We start from the raw sequence: 20,945 nt of genomic DNA, 5'->3' as shown, positions 1-20,945 counted from the left end.
ACATACACACAACATACACACACACACACACACACACACACACACACACACTTAAAAACAAAACAAATAGTTAAAGTAAAACACTTTAAAAGTGATTCTTTTCTAAATAATACAAACACAGCATCCAGTCAAGACAATGCAGCAAATTGATTGGCAGGGTTTGCAGCCTGTCAAAAGGAGTGGAAATGCTGCATTGCTGGAATTCTATAACCTAGCATGGCAACCTGTGAATTCTGCTAACACATTAACCCTACTGGATTTCGGCCTGTGGTAGCTCTGGGAGGCGGGGCTACAATTCTACATTACCAATAAAGAAAGAAGCAAACACAGAACTAATGTTCTTAGAGGCCCTAGCTAGAAAGCAACCTGCTTAGGATGTAAGCCTATAGGCCACATGGGGCACATTGCTTACTCATTAAATATGGTTTTTGCTTTGCTTTGTTTTGTAGTGGTGGTGGGAGGGTGTGTGTGTGTGTGTATTACTGAAAATCAAACCAGGATATGACACATACTAGGCAAGTTCTCCATTGCTGAGCCATACTCTAGTCCCTCACTGGGGGATTCTAGGCAGGTGCTCCACCACTGAGCCACACCCCAGCCCCTCACTGGAGGATTCTAGGCAGGTGCTCTACCACTGAGCCATACCACAGCCCCTCACTGGGGGATTCTAGGAAGGGGCTCTACCACTGAGCCACACCCCAGCCCCTCACTGGAGGATTCTAGGCAGGTGCTCCACCACTGAGCCACACCCCAGCCCCTCACTGGAGGATTCTAGGCAGGTGCTCTACCACTGAGCCATACCCCAACCCCTTATTTGGGGAGTCTGAGCAGGTGCTCTACCACTGAGCCACACCCCCAACCCCTCACTGGTGGATTCTGAGCTAAATCCCTATCACCCCCTTGACCTTTTATATTGTGATACAGTTTAACTATATTGCCCTGGCTGACTTCACACTGTGTCCCCCCAGGCTGGTCCCAGACTTGTGATTCTCCTCTCTGCCTCCAATGGAGCTGAGATTACAAGTCAGTGCCACCAGGCCCAGCTTCGGATCAAATTCTTCTTTAAAAAGTTCCCATGTGAGAGACAGGAGGATAATCCATCGGCCTGCTTACCTTCAAGATCCTTAAATTCTGTCCTGACTTCTCCAAATACAAACTCACCAACTACAGAATAAATCAGAATTAATTCATATTTTAGAGACGTATTCAACATTGGCCCGAAATAACCCACGTTTTAAAAGTTGCTGCTTTGGGCTGGTGAGATACCTCAGTGGGTAAAGGCACTTGCCCCACAAGCCTTGTGACCTAGCTTCTGTTCTTGGAACCCACATAAAGACAGAAGGAGAGAAACAACTCTACAAACTTGTCCTCTGACCTTTACATGTGCACTATGGCACACCCCCACAATAATAGTGAATAAAGAAGCAAATAGTAAATGTAAAAGTTGCTGGTAATACCTGCTATGTCAAAAGAAAGAAAAAAATCCAGTCCTATCCACTATACATACGATAACCAATAAGGTTTGGTTTGTGTGTGATATTCTGTCTGACACCAGGAGTTCCTTCTCTTACAGAAATATCCTCAATTTTAAAAATAAATGGCATTGATTTAGCATTAGAGCCTTTTCATATAAGGATTTATCTCAGCAGCACTTTTAAAGATATAAAACACACAGTTTATGTAGCCTTAGGTTTTTTAGCACCAAATCAAACTGAATAATAAAGTAAAACGGAATGATAAAATGATCAAACAGTATAAACTCCAGTCAAGAGCGATTTGGAAGCACCTCTCATAATTACGAGGCCAGAAGCCACTCTGTAGATTCGGCAGAACGGAATCATGAAATGAATTAAGGCCGTACCAAATTATTAATACTTTTCATACTCTGTTGAAAATGCTTGCCTTCATGCCTCGCTGGGAACTGAAGTAAAAAAAAAAAAATTTTTTTTTTTCTCTCAAAGAGCAGGCAGGGCAAAGTGGAGAAAATTAATAAATAGGAGATTGCTTATTGTTCCTTAACACTCACTTGTCTAATCCTTTGAACATTCACGCAACTCTCCGCTATTCAAATAGCTTTCAGACACGCTGCGCCTTCTCTCCTTTCATCTTGCCAACTGCTCTGAGTTCCTGAGAGGGGTCTCGAAGGGCAGTCAGTGGTTAAGAGCCCAGGCTCAGGGCTGAGGAGACGACTCTGCCAATCAAGTCATTGTCTTGTAAGTACGAGGACCTGAGCTCTAACACTAGGGTCTGTGTTTTCAAAAGGGAGAGAAAGCAAGCTGCCCATTCAGCTGGCGAGGTGGCTCCAGGGTTAAGAGCACATATGTACTGCTCTCGCAGAGGACCCGAGTTCGGTTCCCAGCCCCAGCCATGCAGCTCACAACTGCCTCTCACTCTAGATCGGGAGAATCAGACACCATCTTCTGGATTGCATGGGCACCTGTACTCACAAATGTACATTGGACCCACCCCACTCCAAAAATCCATATACTCATAATTTAAATTAGAATTCATTTTATAAAGCTGGGCATGGTGGTACATGTTTGTCATCTCAGCCCTGGAGAAGCAGAGCCAGGAAGAACCCTGGAAATTGGTGCCCAACAAGTCTGATTCATTTGATGAGTTCCAAGCCAGTGAGGGCCTCTCAAATAAGGAAGGTGTACACCAGAAGTTGTCTCCAGCCTACACACACACACACACACACACACAAACACACACACACACACACACACACAGCAGATTTATTCTAAGTTTCTTAAATAGTCTATGCTTCCCTGTGACCTTTCATCTCTTTTTCCATAAAGCAAGACACTATGTGTTCAGGACTGAGGATACCCATGATGTTCTTGGGCACTGATGCCCACAGATGCACCTTTTCTGTTCCTTTAAATTCCAAAAGAAATTCAGAAACAGAAATTAGAAAGGAAAACAGATTTATTTACAGTTTAACCAAACTGGGCAGGGGAGAAGGCTAACCCCCTTCTCATGATTATTTAAAAAACAAACAAACCATCAAACATTAGAACATCAGCAAACTTAATCGTCAGGCAGAGTCCATAGAGATCTGAGCCCTAGGTTGCCTCCATCGTCTGGGTTCTCTGTTGCAAAGAAAGTTTTTGTTCAAGTGTGGGCCATGGGAGATGGCATCTAAAAGAGCCCTTCTCTGACCCCATTATTCTTGAGATAGCGCTTCATGTAGCCCAGTCTAACTTCAAACTCACTATGGAGCTGAGAATAACTTTGAACTTCTGATTCTCCTGCCTCACCTCCCAGGTGCTATGACTTCAACTGTGCGCCATCAAGTTGGGTTTTCTGTGGTTCTGGGGATGGAGACCAGGGCTTTTGCAGTCTAGACAGGCTCTCTACCAACTGGGTTACATCCCCAGGCTTCAGCATCTACTTTTATAGGGTCCAGGTACCTAGGAATAAGAGTACTTACCTGGCCAAACCTTTGAGAATAATATAGAAGCAATTCTTCACTCAGCACTGACCTCTCCTGAGTGCTCAATAAATGTTGCTGCTTGTCTCCGACCCTCCCCCACCCTCCCCCTACCCCCTGATTTCACCAGCGAGAACAGAAGTAATACTGTTCTGTGATTAACCATCTCAAGCAAGTTTGCTCGGGCAGTCAGCAATTTAAAACATTTTCACCTCGATGGAGACCTCTTGACCGTCTAATTATTTGACCTGCACATCATTCATATTCATATCTAAGACATTCTCCTGGGCCAGAAGCACTAATTAAGGTCTGTATGCAACTCCAAAGAAAGCATTTCGTTTGTAGTGGGAATGTGTCCCCAGAGCAGGAGGAGTCCATGCATACAGCTCTCTCTTGGGGCTGAAGAGATTGCTCTGTGAGGAAGGTGCTTGCTGTACACACACGAGGGTCTGAGGATGGATCCCCAGAATAAAAAGCCGGACATAGCAGTGTGCATCTGTAACCCCACTGCTGGGGGCATAGAAACAGGCAGAACTTGGGAGATCTGCCAACTGACTCCTGTAGCCAAACCAGTGAGCTCCATATCCAGTCAGAAATCTTGCTTTAAAAAAATTAGTAAAAAATGATAGCAGAAAATGCCTTATGTTGACCTCCATATGTACATACACAGAAGTGCACACACCCCACTCACATAATAGCTCATTTGTTGACTTTTTTGTTATGTCTCAAACAGATTAGCTTTCACCTTTTTTACACTTGTGTGTCAATCAATGGCTTATGTGTTTACAGGTGTTTTCTGAACTGCACTTTTTAAAAAATCTATATACAACTGCAAGATGAAATGCACTATTCCCATTTACCTACATCAGTTTACTTCTACATGCCTTCTGCCTCTGTGAAATGTTAATTGTTCAGTGAAAGGCCTAAATATTGCTTTATTTCTTCCTTCCCTTCCACTTAGTAATTGTTTCGCAGGTGCCAAACTCTTGACAGTTCTTTAGACTACGTCTCGTTTATTCTAACGGTGATGAATAATCTTGGCTGTCAACTTAGCAGACTTTAGAACTACCTAGGAGACACACTTCTGGGTGTATCCATGAGAGCATTTCCAGAGAGGCTTAACTAGAGATCCAACCTGAATGTGAGCTGCAGGATCCCATGGGTAAGGTCATGAACTGAATAAAAAGGAGAAATTGAGCCGAGCACCAGCATCCATCTCTCTCTAGCCAGCCTGGGCTATACAGCAAAACCCCATTTCAAACAACAAGCATCAAAATCCATCTCCTGCTAAGTCTGTGTTCCAAGTTGAGACATGACAAGTCTGAGGAGGTAAAGCCGACTAGTCCTATAGTGAAATGCTATTATTTTTTACACAGCAGGGAACTTTCTGGAACATAGGGGGCCACAGAATAGAGTAGTGCACCTGTAAAGTAGTAGGGTGCATCAGATGGCATGGAAGGAAGGTGCGGAGCTTGTTGTGGTCATGAGTGAGATGTAGAGGAAACAAGTCCAGCCCTCATCAACGTGCTGCATATCTGTGGGAAGAATGTGCTGGGATGGAGTGAAGGGCCTGCCAGCCAATGTATTGGCTCAAAGCTATCGTGAAACTCTGTAGAAGAGGATGATGCTTCAGAACGGCACATGAAGCTCCGGATGCTAAATGAAGTGATGCAAAATTATGACAAGTCAAGCATCCAAGGGCTATAGTGAGATCCAAGGAGACAGAATTAACAACTGCAGCAAATTTGGGAACATCTCGAACAGTTGGGTGGAGATAGAGTTTGGAGTAAGTCTCTTCTGGATGTGCGGTCCCTGTGACAGAGCAAAACAAATTCATTTTAGATCACCAAGGAGAGAGAGTATAGGAAGTGGCTAGGGCACTGGGGGAGGCTGTCCAAGAATTAACGTGATATTGTTGAATTCAGATATTTAAAACCAAATGGATTTTTTAAAATAGTTGGTATGTGTGTCACTCGGCTTTCCATCATTGTGAAAAAACTCCTGAACAAACAAACAAACAAACAAACAAAACCCTTAAAAGTAGGAAAGATTGCTTTGGGCTTCTGGTTTCAGAACTTTCTGTCTATCTTAGTTTCTCTCCTCACGGTTGTGATCAAATCCTGATAGAACTCATAGAAGGAAGGTTTTATGCTGGCTCACAGTTTAAGGGTCCATCCAGTCCATCATGGCGGGAAAGGCTTGGTGGCAGGAACATGAGGTGGCTGGTCACATGACATCCACAGCCAGGAAGCAGAGAGAGAGAGATGGATGCTGATGCTCAGCTCACTTTTTCCAGTCTATGACCCTAAACTATGGGACCATGCCATCCACATGCAGGATGGGTCCTCCTTCCTTGATTACTTCTTTTCTGAGGATACCTCCACAGGCATTCCCAGAGGTTTGTCTCATAGATAATTCTGGATCCTGTCAAGTTGACCATCAGCATCACCAACCACCACCACCACACATTCTGATGTCTTTTCCTCACATTTTGTGATCCCTGCTATACCCAATACTATTTTGCTTGTCCTTTGTATGGTCTCTTTGGGCTTCCAGCCTAGATATGGTCCTAAGGCAAGCTCCTAGCCATGGATATGGTCTGTACATGACTTGAGCATGGAGCTGAGGAATGCCTTCACTATAATCTAGTCCCAAGTGTAGGTACCACCCTGACTGCTCTTGTTTCATTCAAATACAAAAACCAAAGGCGACTTAAGGGAGAAGAGAGTTGATCTCATCTTACAGAGTGTAGTTACATTGCTGAGGGAGATCAGGGCAGGGACTCAGGAGAGAACCTGAAGCAGAAAACATGGAGGGTAGCTGTTTTGTGGCTTGATTGCAGGCTCATTCTTAGCTAGCTTTCTAAACAGCCCAGGACCACCTGCCTAGGGATGGTGCCTCCCAAAGTGGGCTACCCTCCCCTAATCAATTCACAGTCAAGACAGTGCCTCCCACACATTCCTACAGGACAATCTGGTCTGGGTAACTCCTCAACTGAGGCCACTGCATTCAGATGACCCTAGGCTGTGTCCACTTTTACAGCTGTGTCCAACCAGGACTCTGACAAGGAAGGGAATGCCCACAAGCCCCCCTCCCTCTTTCCCAGTCCCATGTCTTCATACACATTCTACAGCTATTCAAATTCGGTTCATCTTTAGGATTCCTAACTTCCTCCTCTTTTTTTTTTTTTTTTTTTTTTTTTTTTTTTTTTTGCAGCTTCATCCTTGATTTCTTTCTATAGTGCCTTCTCCCTTGGAGAATGTGTATTCAGCTATTGAATCACAGCATCTGCTTGCAACCTCCATTTGAATACCAAGGCAAATAAATAGTCATTGAATCTCCCTATCAACTGTATTCGTCATTCAAAATGGCCCTGTCTCTTACCAGAGGCCACTTTATCTCCCTTACTAAACTTCAGACCCTTTGTGGGAGGGAAAAATGTCTCTGAATGTATCTTCATCTTCATCACAGGCTTCTCTTGATTATGTGAATAATTAACACACTGCAGGAAAGTTTGCCATGTTTGATGCCCTTGCCTGTGCTGGTTTACTCTAATCTCATGTGTGTGTGTTCATGTGTATACACACGTGTATGGAAGCCAGATGTCAACATCAAGAACCTTCCTCCACGACTCTCCACCTTATTTTTTTTTTTTTGAGACAGTGCCTCATGGTGAACTTGGAACTTGTTGATGCAGCTAGATTGGCTCCTGGTAGCCTTGGGGGTCTTTCTGGCTCTACCTCTCCAGCACTGGAATTACAGAAACATTGTCACCATGTCTGAACTTGGTTGTGGGTACGAGGGGATTACATTCAAGTCTCCGGGCTGGAAAGATGGCCCAGCAGTTAAGATCATGTCCTACTCTACCACTGAACTATGCCCCCACACCTCATTGGGGGATTTCCAGGTAGGCAGGCTATCATTTAATCCACATCATCAGCCCCAACTAGATTTCAGGCAAAGGCTCTACCATTGGGCCTTGTACAGATTCCATGTAGGAACTCTGATACAAAGCTACACCCATGGCCCTTTATTACCTTTCATTTTGAGGCAAGGTCCAATTAAGTTGCCCAAGATTGGCCTGAAATTCATCTAGAGGCTAAACAGCTTTGAACTTGAGATCCTCCTGTCTCAACATCATAAATAGCTGCATCTGCAGATCAGCTTTCCCTGCCTTCTTATAGAAGTGACCTTTCAGGTTATGAGTTGAAGTACGTGGTTTGGGGAGACTTTCACAAGCACAGAGCACCCAGCAGGCATCTTGATTGGGATGATACTCATCTTCCAATAGCTACCAATCCAGGGGGTACCACACACCTTCAAGTAGAATCTCAAATCTCACTTCTACCTCCTCATCCCTGAACAACCTCCAGCAGGAGGGAATAAACATAAGAGAATAAACAGAATTCTGTCAACGTTAATGGATAATCCATTTGACATATTTATGTGTTCATTAATATCTATCCGAGTCCTTCATTAGATCTGACATCTGCTGTTCCTCAAGGAGGTGAGAGTGGGGGAGGTGTGGGGTGCAGTAAAGTGCATTTCCTTTCCACCCTAAAGAAATGACTGACCATTTGACAGTGCCAGACGTGCTGCTCTGTCCTGCCTTCCTTCTTTCCTTCCTTCCTTCCTTCCTCCCTCCCTTCTTCTTTCTTTCCTCTTCATCCCACTCTTCCTTCTCTCTTTCTCCTTCCCACCCTTTCTTCTCTCCCTTCTTCCTCCCCTTTTCCTTCCTTCACCTCCCTTTGCTCTCTTTCTTTCCCTTTCTTCCCCCTCCCTTCTTTCTTTTTCTCCTTTCTCTCTCTCTCTTCTTATTTCCTTTTGCTTGCTTGCTTTCTTCCTCCTCACCTCTCTCTTTGTCCTTTTTTTTTATTTCCTCCTTTCTGTTTGTTTGAGGCCAACGTCTCACTTTTTAGCCCAGCCTGACCTTGAACTCCTAGCAGTCCTCCTGTTCTCAGCCTCCCGCATCCGTAGACTGCAAGCCTGTGTGCCCCCCACCCCAGTTTTGCACACTGCTCTTCAAAGCTGTGAAACGACTGAGGGATGCGCTGTGGCTCTCTTACTTCCCAGGAGAAAACCGAACCATCTAGAGATGTCGCAACGTGTTCCAAGGAGGCAGAGCCCTGGACCCAGAGCACCTGTCCTCTGGACGCTTAGCCCACCGACCCTCGGTCAAGGTCAAGTGCACAAGAGGACATCCTTCAGGCTGCCATGAAGACGGCTTTCCCTAAGGCCTTTCATAAAACCCATTTGTTCCAGTGCCGTGCAGAGTGCCTTCTCTTCTCGCTGCCCAGCTCTTAGCAAGAGAAAAAGGGCATCGACTTCACTCTTCAACTGGTCTTTGAGATTCTGAGCGTCAAATGGAATCATTCTCTGAGGTCAATCTAGATGATTATTAGGGGGACTCAATTTCCTTTCAAGAAGGCACATTGTCGCTTCAGTGTGCCGTGGAATTTGTCGTGTTAATGAATTGAAGTATGCTTTAGGGATTTCCCCCAATGCTTATTTTAATTTAAGCTCTAGGGGTTTAACTTTCCAAAATACTCAATTTTGTTCATTATGAAAACTAATAACTGGCTTATTTCACTGCTAATTTGGGCACGAAGGTTAATTATCTATAGTGGAGTGGTCTCAAGCTAATCTAAAGTCTACCTGAACACGGCACTGTAGCTAATTGATTCCCCACGCACTGAGAAATGAGTATTTCTTTTTTGGGGGGGGGGTGAGGAAGGAGATATAAAAGAAAGAAATGCTCCACTGAGGTGAATTCTTTTTGTTTCTCTTTGTGGTAAAGGGAACGGTGTATCTCCTTTCCAGAGGAGTCCTGTGAAATCCACTCAATCTTATACGGAAGAACACACCCTGCAATTCCATCTTGATGTCACACTTCATCTTTCAGCATGCCTGCTCCTCACCTCCACCCCTCCGTCAGCCTGTGTGGGTTTAAGGAATGTGAATATGCACATTTTAGTGTGCGTGTGAGAATGTGTGTATGTGTGTATGATGCATATGCATGTGTGTGCAAGTGCATATGAGTGTTGAGTAAGGAGAACAGCTTTGGGTGTAATCTGGTTTGTGTTGTGTGTATGTGTGTAAATACATCATGATGCACATGTGGAAGTCAGAGGACCTTGCAGGAATAGGTTCTCTCTTCCATCGTGTGGGTCCCAGGGATTGAACCCAGGTCATCATCAGTCTTGGCAGTGACTACCTTTACCCTCTGTGACCTGTGCCGCCCTATCTTGTTTTGGAGACAGGGTTTCTCACTGGCCTGGAGCTCACTAAATGAATTAGGCTGGTGCTTTGGTTTGGTTTCTGTTGCTATGGGAAAACACTGACCAAAAGCAAGTCGGGGAGGAAAGGATTTACTAGACTTACACTTCTATATCACAGCCCATCACCAAAGGAAGCCAGGGCAGGAGCTGAAAGTAGAATCCTGAAGGCAGGAACTGATGTAGAGACCACGGAGGGGTGCTGCTTGCTGGCTTGCTCTCCATGGCTTACTCAGCCTACCTTCTTATTTAACCCAGGACCACCTGCCAAGGAATGGCACTGTGCACAATTATTTATCAAGAAAATGCCCCACAGTCATGCCTACAGGCTAATTTGATGGAGTCAATACCTCAGCTGAGGTTCCTTCTTCTTAAGTGACTCTACTTTGTGTCAGTTGGCTAGCCAGCAAGTCTGTATCTACTAGTAGCCTCAGTGCTAGGATTAAAAGGTCCTGCTAGAACATGTGGCCCTTTTACACATTGGTTCTGGGCATTCATACACAGGTCCTCAGGCTTGTACAGCCAGCACATCACCAACTGAGCCATCTTCCAAGACTGAATGTTTGTTTTAAGTCACATTTTGCAGCATAGTAATCAAATCATGATGCTTTGCCTCAAAAACTATGCCACAAATAAGACCAGCAACCACCACAACAATAGCGTTTAGGAACTATGGTTTCCAGGAGCACAAGGTTTCCCCTATATCTGCTACATCATACTGCTCACCCTCTGAGGAAGACCTTATCCCACCCTTTGTTGTTTCTTTGCTTGTTTTTTGAGAGAGAGTTTCACCATTGTGGCCCAGACTAGCCTCAAACTTCCTCCATCTACCTAAGATGACCAGTATGTGTACATAAGAGTAGATGAAGAAACTGAGGCACAGAGAGATACAGGTGCATATGAAGTGGCTGTGAAGAGTGGAACAGTACACAGATTCCCTGGGTCCCACCTCTGTGCCCTTTCTACATCATCACATCACCTGTTTATTGCAACATGTTCACAAAAATATACTCTTAAGATTATCAACTAATTCTTTGTTCTCTTTTTTGAGCTAGGATCTCATGTAGCCCAGACTGGCCTCATTCTAGCTATGTGAGCTGGTGCTCAGATAGCACCTTCTGGTGCTCCTGTCTTTACTTCCCTAGTCCTCAGATTTGGGGGCACACACCAATGTTTCCAGGGATGGAACCCCCGATATTTCTCTATTCTATGGAAGTACTCTACCAACTGAGTTCCATATCTAGCCCTATTTACTTATTTGTTTATCTTTTTATTTATTTATTTAAACTAGGATCCTTATAGCCCAGGCTGACCTTGAATTCACAACAAAGCTGAAGATGACCTTGAACTTGTGGTCTTCCTGCCTTTGCCTCCAGAGTGCTAGAATTACAGACCCGTGGCACCAGACAGGGTTTATGCAATGCTGGGAAGAGGAAATGTGGGCATTTGTGCATGCTGGGCAAGCACTCTATCAATGGAGCCTCATCCCAGCTACAGGTTTAATCTACTGTTTCAGAACTGCTGCTGTATAATTCTGTTGTTGGCTCACAAAGAAACCCAAGTTTGTTGGAAAAAAATGAGTTAACTCTACCAATAGGCTCCAGCTGGAAATGCCATGATTTGATGATCATATCTTTGCTGGTGAGTACAGCTTTCCATTTCTCCCCCTGCTCTTTGTACTACAACTTAGGATAGAGAGTGGGCTGTCTGGTTCTAATTGATCCCATCCCTATTCTTCTGAAGTAGCTAGATTCAGGTTTGGCCTTGAACTTCCTACGTACACGCAAGTCTTTAGAGCCATCCTTCTCCGTCCACCTCTGACTTATTTAAAAATTACTTTCTAAACCAACTTGAAGCAGCTCAAAATTAATTTAAACTCTCCCAAAGCGAATTTGTCACTGTCTGGCCTTGTAATTTGTTACGTGGCGTTCCAACCTCCTACGGCATCCTGGTGAAGTCAGAACTGTGATGATGTAGTGTGGTCCCCATGTACAATATATCATCAGAGCAGTTTCCACTTGCATGATAGATGGATCGAGCCTGGGAAGGGTTTTAAAAGAGACCTAAATTTGTAGAGTATTTTTATTCCCTCTACATGGCTGAAGGCATCACCCAAGGGATTACTGAGAACCTAAATCATTTTTCTCCTTTTTACTGTGCATCAAACAGGGGTCTGCAAAGGCAATTAACCCCGAGTGTTGGCAGAATTGCTGAGGCAATAATTTGCTTTTTCTGTGGTCTTGTAGCTTTGGCTTGACATTGCCCCATTAGTTAAGAAAGAGAAAAACGAATGTCCTTTTGCTGAAAGGTGTCAACAATTAGGTCCAATCATATCCTACCCATCTCTTTGACAGTTTTCAGAGTGGCAGATGCTTTACAAGGCTTGTGGCCAAGAGGGGAGAAAAAGCCCACCTAGATTCTCCATGTGCTAACTGGAATTTCTCTTGAGGCTAACACCTGTCGTACATGCAGCTGGGCTCAACTCAGTATTGTGGGTTTGGGGATGTCATTCATGCATAATAACCAGGGAGTTCTGATGAAATAAGTAAAAGCTTCTTTATGTATAACTGAGCAGAAACAATTTCAAATAAAATGATATAAGAGGCTGGCGAGATTGCTTGGCGACTAAAGGACCTTGCTAAGTCTGGGGACCTGAGTTCAGTCCTTGGGACCCGCATGATAATAAGAAATAACTAACTTCTGCAGGTTGTCTTTTGACCTCCAGAAGTGAACAGTGGCACATGCACCTACATGCACACACACACACACACACACACACACACACACACACACACACACACCACAGAGACATACACTATGTTAACTCTAGCAAGTAATAAATGCAGGAGCCCACTCAGATATAAGTGGTATATCATCATTCTGGTCTCAAATAGTCTAATCCTATGCTAGCCACTCAAATGAACTCAACAGCTCAACTAGCACTTTTCATTATTTTTACCTTTGTCCATTTGTGTGTGCGTGCGTGTGTGCGCGCACACTCGAGGCACAAGACTCAAGACTGATGTGGGAATAATCCTCTACCACTCTTCTATCTACTCATTGAGGCAGGGACTCTTCATCGCACTCAGAGCTCACCAATGTAGCTAGTCTTGCTAGCCAACTTGCTCTGCAGATCCTGTCTTTGGCTTCCTAGCCTGGACTCACAGGTTGGCTTTCACACCCTCTGACATCTCCACAGGCTTCTGGACATCTGAGCTCCTCCCCTCATGCTTGTCCTGCCAGAGCTCTAACCACTTAGCAGTCTCACCCAGACCCAGTCAGCCATTGCTTTTTCTGTCTAGTCTAGTCCACTGACTCACACCAGATCAACAACTAGAACTTAGACCTAGGCCTCAGCACCTGGGCCCACATGTTCTACATTCTTAAGCCTTCAAGTCTCCATGGCAACTGCCTAAGATGCTGGTGTGTCCTGATTGATTTTTGCATTCAACTTCAGGTACTTTGATATTAATTATGCATTTAAAACTTGGGGATTATTTTGGCTCTGGGAAAAAAAAATGAATTAAAGTAGCTGTGTCTGTGGTGGCCTTCCCCATTCTTTGTAGCCACCCAACTGGTTCTTCCTGCTTTGGAATGGTGCTCAGGACTGAATACAGGACTTTGCATGTGCTAGGCATGTGTGTATTTAAATCTGCATATGGCATATGAGAGAGAAGGTGGCATGTATCTTTCTGAGAACAGTGTGGTTTCGCTTAACATAATGGTTCAGTTTCATTTCTGTCGAGATAAAATTCCCTGGCAAAAATCAACATAGGTGACTGTAGCTCACAGTTTCAGGTTATAGGTCACTGCAGTGGGGGGTGGGGGTGGGGGAATCACAGCAGAGGGTCCTTGAGACAGCTAATCATGTCACGTCTGCAGTCATGATCAGAGAGACTAAATGCACTCATGCTTAGTGATCAGCTAGGAGGTTCCTCTGAGTCCAAACTAGGGAATGGTGCCGCCCACTTTTAGAATGGGTCTTCCCACATCAACTAAGGCAATCACAATCTCTCTTAGTCATGCCCATGGGCTAACCTGGTCTAGACAATCCCTCATTGAGACTCTCTTCTCCAGTGATTCTAGGTTGTGTCAAGGTGACAGTTATGCTAACTGTGACACATGACAATCTCTGGTACCACCAGTTTTCCTGCAGATGACATCATTTGGGTCATCTTTTCAGCTGAATAGAACTCTATTGCATATCTATAGCATGACTTCTTTAGCCATTCATCTGTTGATGGACATCTAGGCTGGTTCTGGATCTTGGCTACTGGAAACAGTACTTCTATGATTCCGGTTGTACAGGCATCCCCATGGTTTGCTGCCTTACTTGGCTTCAGGTGCACACCCAGGTGTGGGGTAGAAGGATGCTATGGGGAAACATGCCTTTTGCTGGGAATGATGAACAGGCATTGCCTGAACAAACCAACTTGAATTAATCGAAGCTGTTCAGTTTCTCAGCAGCTATTATGCAATTTACCCTCACCATGGGCTCCTTTAAAAATGGAAATGCCAAGCACATAAGCACTGGGGGGAAAAATCATTTAATGAAGAATCTAAATGTAATCTCAAGCATGAGAAAGAACCTAAAAATTCCCAGGCTTTGCAAACCGCACTCGCTGTTTCTACGGGTTTAGAGAATTGATTCTTTTTTAATTGAGAAACTATCTCTATCACATACGTAAAATCTCAGCTATTTATACCAAATCAAATTTTCTCAGGATAGGCCTAGGTGAGTGTGTGCATATGTGTAAGTGTGTGTGTGGTGGGGGAGGTCAGGACAACTTGTGGGAATCCATTCTCTCCCTTCCACCATGTGGGTCCCATCTGTCGCTCCCAACAATACTGCTTCTTATGTAGATGCACCAACATTATGCATGTCGGTATGGACAAAACGGGGTGACATTTCTTTACTTTCACTTGTCAATTCTTATTAGGTGCCACAGAGAAAGTGTACTGTGGCGTCGAAAGAGCAAACCCAGCCCCCACCATTGTGCACCGCAAGCTTTGATTTCTCTTAGCTTTCCAATTCTGTGAGAATAAAAATTACACTGGAAAACAGTTAGGCCAGGACAATACCATCCAAAGATTTTTGGGGTTTTTAATCTTTCTTTGTTGTTCTCTTTGGGTTGCCTTATAAGGTCTTGTTGGCCACAGTGGGTCTCAAAGTTGGTATGTAGCCAAGGATTATCTTGAATTTATGATCCTCCTGCCTCTGCCTCTTCCATGCTGGGAGTCCTGAGATTATAGACATGAATCATTTTATGGCCATTTTTATGATGCCACGCTGAAGGTTGTCCTCGGGTCTTCATTCCTGTTCACTAGGCCAGCACTCTGCAGAACTGAGCAGCAGCCCAGCCTCTGCTGTTGCTGTGAGACAGGATGGATGCCCTTATGTATCACAGGCTGGTCTTGAACTTGAAATTCTTCTTCGTCAGCCTCCCAAGTGCTGAGATTACAAGCACGCAACACCATGTGCGGCCTCCTGCTGTGGCTCTTAACAGGAATTTTCTTCCTTCCTTTCTTCCTAACTCTTTATTATTTATTTATTGAGGAGTATGTAGCTGATGTGTGTTGGATGTACATGCTTGCATGGCGGGTGGGGGGAGTGCTCATGCATATATGTGCACTTGCACGTGGCGATCAGAGGTCAGAGGTAGGCATCTTCCTCTGCTGCCTTTTACCAACTTTGTTGAGACCAGGTCTCTCGTTGAACCTAAAGCTCACTGATTTGGCAAGGTTGGCTGGCTAGCAAGCCCCAGAACCGCCCCCGCCCCCCCCCCTCCCCCCCCCCCCCGTTCTCCACTTCCTGGGTTCTAGGATGATGAGTGCAAGCTACCACGGCCTGGTTTTTATGTGCGTGCTGCAGATCCTAACTCAGATGCTCACGCTTGCACAAGCATTTTCCCCAGGCCCAGCCGTGAGTCACTTCTTCTTTATCTGCCTTTCCTCCCATGTTATGCCCCTACAGCAGCCTATCCTGCCCCATGCTTCAAAGGACAGGTTAGTGTGTAGCTGGGGGTAAAGAGCACAGGTCTCTGGACTCGTCTTCCTGCATAGTTTCGGCTATTGACACTGTTGTGATTAAAAACAAAAACAAAAAAAGGACTCTTTTAAATAAGAGAAATAAGGTAAATCTAAGGGATTAGAAGCACTTAAGCTAATGCTGGACGACGACGAAACAAGGACTCTTGACTTCACACTCAGATTTAATTGCTGGGAGAACACCCTCCACTGTTAAAGTTCCGCTCATCTCAGTGAGAGCCTTCACACTCAACTTTGCCTGAACTTTCTTCGCTTTGGTCTTTAATGGTAGCAGGGCGCTTTTATTCCCCATCCTTTCGAATGTTCCATTTTAATTACCAGATGACTGTTTTCGCACATGAAAGGAAAGAGGAAATCAGGCTAAAAACTCCATTTCTTTCAGCGCCATCAAATGTGGTGATGAGCTTACTTATGCTAAGTACAGTATTATGTGTGACACTCTATGTGAAAGGAACACGTGTCTTTGGAGAAAGCGATGTCATCATAGTAAGGACAAACTGTAGACAGAGCCTCGTGTTCTAGGAAGTGCTCTTCGGGTCATCAACTTTGCCCTGTGGCAAGCGAGGGTCCATAGTTTTATTGATCCTTCTGTGGAAGAGAGAATAAGCTAAGGGCTCTGGGATACCCACAACTGGTTTTATTTTATGATTGTGAAGCCATGATGCCACCAGGGCAGGCCGGTCCAGCTATACCTCAGAGGGACTTGACTTTGGACGGGGGAGACGTCCCAATGGGTAAACAGCTCACTGTACAAGCATGAGGACCTAAGTTCAGATGCCCAGCACCTACACAGAAGTCAGATGTGGGGGTGTATCTGAAATTCGAGCACTGAAGGAGGTGGAGGCAGACATATATTATAACTGACATGTTGACCTCTGACATCAGTGAGAGATATTGTCTCCAAAAATTAAATGAACACCGTACTCAAAGTGGACCAGTGGTTTCTATGAGTATACACACACACACACACACACACACACACACATACACACACACACACACACATACACACAAAACACACACACACAAAACATACACATACATACACATACACACACAAACAAAAACACACACACATACACAGTTAGATCAATCCAACTGATGGTTGTGTGCTGTGGGATGTTCTGTATGTCCTGTGGGAGCCCATTCTCGGGTTCCTCGTGGCTTTACCCAGCAGGTCCGCATAGAGGATGATTAGGACCACGGGCCTGAGTGTAGGTGTCTGAGATGGTCTGCACTTGGCTCTGCTGTGGGATGGTCTGTATGTCAAGTTGCTCTGATTGGTCAATAAATAAAACACTGATTGGCCTGTGGCTAGGCAGGAAGTATAGGCGGGACTAACAGAGAGGAGAAATAAAAGAACAGGAAGGCAGAAGGAGTCACTGCCAGCCGCCACCCTGACAAGCAGCATGAAAAGATGCTGGTAAGCCACGAGCCTCGTGGCAATGTATAGATTTGTGGAAACGGATTAATTTAAGCTATAAGAACAGTAAGCAAGAAGCCTACCATGGCCATACAGTTTGTAAGCAAAATAAGTCTCTGTATTTACTTGGTTGGGTCTGAGCGGCTGTGGGACTGGTGGGTGACAAAGATTTGTCCTGACTGTGGGCAAGGCAGGAAAACTCTAGCTACAGTAGTGTACATTTGTAATCCCTTAGGAGGCTGAGGCAGGAGGATCATAAGTTCAAGACTGGCCTGAGCTGCATAGTGTCTGGCTTAGACTGTGTGCTAAGAAACTGTCTCAAGAAAAAAATAAGAAAAGGAAGAAAGAAAGACAGAAAGACAAAGCCAAGTAAAATAAGAAAAGGCCTGTGAACTGTTCTAATATAAATTACTTGTTGTAAAAGTACACTATAGTTTACACACACACACACACACACACACACACACACACACACACACACAATTTCTGTCAAATTAGTTCACATTGTGGGAAACTGGGCAAAGGATGCATCAGATTCTTTGTCCTGTGCTATTCAAACATCCTTTGAATCTATCATCATTCCAGAATAGCAAGGCAAAAATTTTATTTCAAGGGCTGATGGGATGGCTCAGTGGCTAAACCACCTGCTGTTCAAAAGAGAAGACAAGAATCCAGATGCCCAGAACCCACCTAAGAGCTAAGCAGATATGATAGTTCACCCAGAATCCAGGCATCTGGGACCCTGGAGGCTAGCTGGCTAGTCAGACTCTCCAAATCCGAAAACTCTGGGATGCTTCGCAACCTGTGGGTCATGACTGCTTTGGGCGTCAAATGAGCTTTCACAGGGGTCAAACACCCATGAGCACTGGGAAACACAGATATTTACATTATAATTCACACCAGTAGCAAAAATACAGTTATAAAGCAGCAACAAAAATAATTTTATGTTTGGAGGTCACCACAATATGAGGAACTGTATTATAGGGTCACGGCATTAGGAAGGTTGAAAACCACTAGATTAGAGACATGCTTTGATACATATGTACATGACATGTGTATGTATACAGATACATATATGATAGAGAGTGAAGAAGACATTCAATATATATGAAGAAGACGTTCAATGTCAACCTTTGGCCTCCCCACACAGGTGTAAGCACATGCATGCACATCTATACACACATGTGCACCCCCACACACAAAATATTAAGTAATTTTTTAATTTCAGTTAAATCTAACTTTTTATTGCCTCTCTTTTTCAGCAAAATGTTTATATTGGTTTTTATGAAATAAAAGACTCAGTTGTCAATTACACCCCTATGGTGAGGTACTGATCCATTACATGTGGGAAATCATAGCAGACATTTGTCTCATTTTAATGCTAATCTTTATTGATGACTTCTAAAAGTTACCACCACAATGAACTCTTATAATGAAATTAAATGGGAAAAACTATTTCAAAAGATTGGGCCCAGTGATGACATCTTATAAAATTTAACAAGGCTAAGCTGAGCATGGACACATGTAGATGTTAGTAACTGAAGCCACACATGATTCGTGTGCAAGGCAGCTGTCCACAGGATTGTCACAGAACAAAATACATACAGCATAAGTGACACCACAATCCCCATTCACATTAGCCAAACAATACCCAGGCTCCATGGCTGGGACGATGGCTCAGTGGATAAGGTGCTCCCTCTACAAGCCGGAGGGATGGAGTCTGGATTCCTAGAAGCCACATAAAAGCCAAACAGGTGTGGTAGCCATCTGTAATCCCAACACTTGGGAGGCAGAGATGGAGGAGAATCATGGGGCAAGCTTGCCAGCTAGACTAGACCAATTACCAAACTCTGGGTTCAACAAGAGTCCCTGCCTCAATAAATAAATGAAAGAGTGATTGATTAAGACACTTGGTGTCAACTTCCAGGCTTCCACATACGTGCACAAGCATGTACATGTGTGTGTGCGAGGTCACGTGCATACACACACACACACCACCACCACCACCACCACCACCACCACCACCACCACCACCACCACCAAAGAAATGTTGGGCTAGTGGGATGGAGAGAACCAATTTTCTCCCAAGTTGTCCTCTGACCTCAACCATGGCATGAATTCATGCCACCTCCAATACATAAACAAACTTAATTTTAAAAGTTAAAAAGGCCAGTGGTGGTGGCACACACCTTTAATCCCAGTACTCAGGAGGCAGAGGCAGGTGGATCTCTGTGAGTCTGAGGCCAGCCTGGACTACAGGGTTAGTTCCAGGACAGCCAGGATTGTTACACAGAGAAACCCTGTCTCAATAAATAAATATATAAAGAAATAAATAATAAATGTTAAAAATGAATAATGTTTTCTTCGGATTTGATACCATAATTTGAGAAGAACTTTAATGATCAGAAATCAACACCAAAGAGAAAAAGGAGATTTCTCGCCATGAGGAAAACATGGAAATATTTAAGCCAAAGAAGCAGAAATGGAGAGAAGGGCTTGGGAGCTGTCTCCTCTTACTTCAACAACTGTCATGAAGAGTGAAAATTAAATCAATTTACAGCATTCAAATCTATGTTCCGTGATGGAAGTTCAATACTGAACCATTTGATTCTTTAGAAGGTGGCTTTGGGGGTGTGATTGGATCATGAGGGTCCTGACATCATCAGTGGGTTAATCCATTGATGGATTTAAAATTGAACCAGATGGCTTCCCCGCCTTTTGGCTAAGATCAAGGGTAGTATCTATTCTTGTCAATTTAATATAGTTGAATAAACTACTGGAAAGCAAGGGTAACTGTGGAAGGTAGATGGAACCCAATTAGAGGAAATGGACCACCCAGACTCTACTTTTGAAAAAGTAGAACTTTTCTCAGTCTGTCTCTCTGCTTCCTGGTTACCATGAGAGGAATAGCCTCAGCCGTAGCTCCTGCTGTCATGATTTCTGCCTAGCTGACCTTTAACTCAAAGCAATGGATTGAGTCAACCTTGTACTGACATCCCTGGAACTCTGAGCCAAAATAAGCCCTTCCTTAAGTTGTTTACCTTGGGTATATTTGTCACCCTGGCAGAAAACTGACAAAAGTATTAGCATCCTAGGAAAGCTATCCTTGAGGAATTAGCATGAACAGGAATGGGTGAAGGGCTATGAACAAAAGACCACTTGGGGACATATTTCTAGAAGACCCATCTAAATGAGACTCTCAGATGTCCTACAGAAATGCTTATTCCGAGAGTTGTGTTTAGATATGAAATGTCTTTCAAAGACTCGTTGACTGAAGGATCGGTATCCAATGAATGGGTGAGCCAGACATGGTGGTATATACTGGTAACTCCAGCACCTAGGAGTTGGAGGCAAGGTTGAGAGTTGAAGGATAGCTAGTATAAGCTTATATTTTAAAACAAAATAAAATAAGCGTGAAATGGAAGGAATTGGAGATCACAGATAGAGAAAGTTAAGTATGGAATGTTTTCTCCCGTGTGAAGAATCCAGATTTAAATTGTACTTGTAAATCAGGAACACAGAAGTATGACTGACTATAAGGGACTGGAGGGGGCAAGAGAGGGTGATAGAGCACTGAATATGAGTAAATTATATGCTACACATTTATGTGTTTGATGAAACTCATCAATTTGTACAATCAGCATGTTAATTGATATAAAAATAAACTCCCCACAAAATAGAAAAAATAAAATAAAATAAAAAACAGTCTAGACCAGTGGTTCTCAACCTGTGGGATGTGGGTCACCATCCTCTGGGGGAGTCC

At 44.0% G+C, this 20,945-nt stretch overlaps 1 pseudogene; it reads left to right on the top strand.

The window, feature by feature from the left end:
- Positions 1-19,884: 19,884 nt before the first annotated feature.
- Positions 19,885-20,000, top strand: LOC143270653 (U2 spliceosomal RNA; annotated as a pseudogene).
- Positions 20,001-20,945: the final 945 nt, after the last annotated feature.

The sequence above is a fragment of the Peromyscus maniculatus genome, chromosome 23, assembly GCF_049852395.1.
Source record: "Peromyscus maniculatus bairdii isolate BWxNUB_F1_BW_parent chromosome 23, HU_Pman_BW_mat_3.1, whole genome shotgun sequence".
In the NCBI taxonomy this organism is placed as follows: Eukaryota; Metazoa; Chordata; class Mammalia; order Rodentia; family Cricetidae; genus Peromyscus; species Peromyscus maniculatus.
This window is presented reverse-complemented; position numbering and strand designations above follow the sequence as displayed.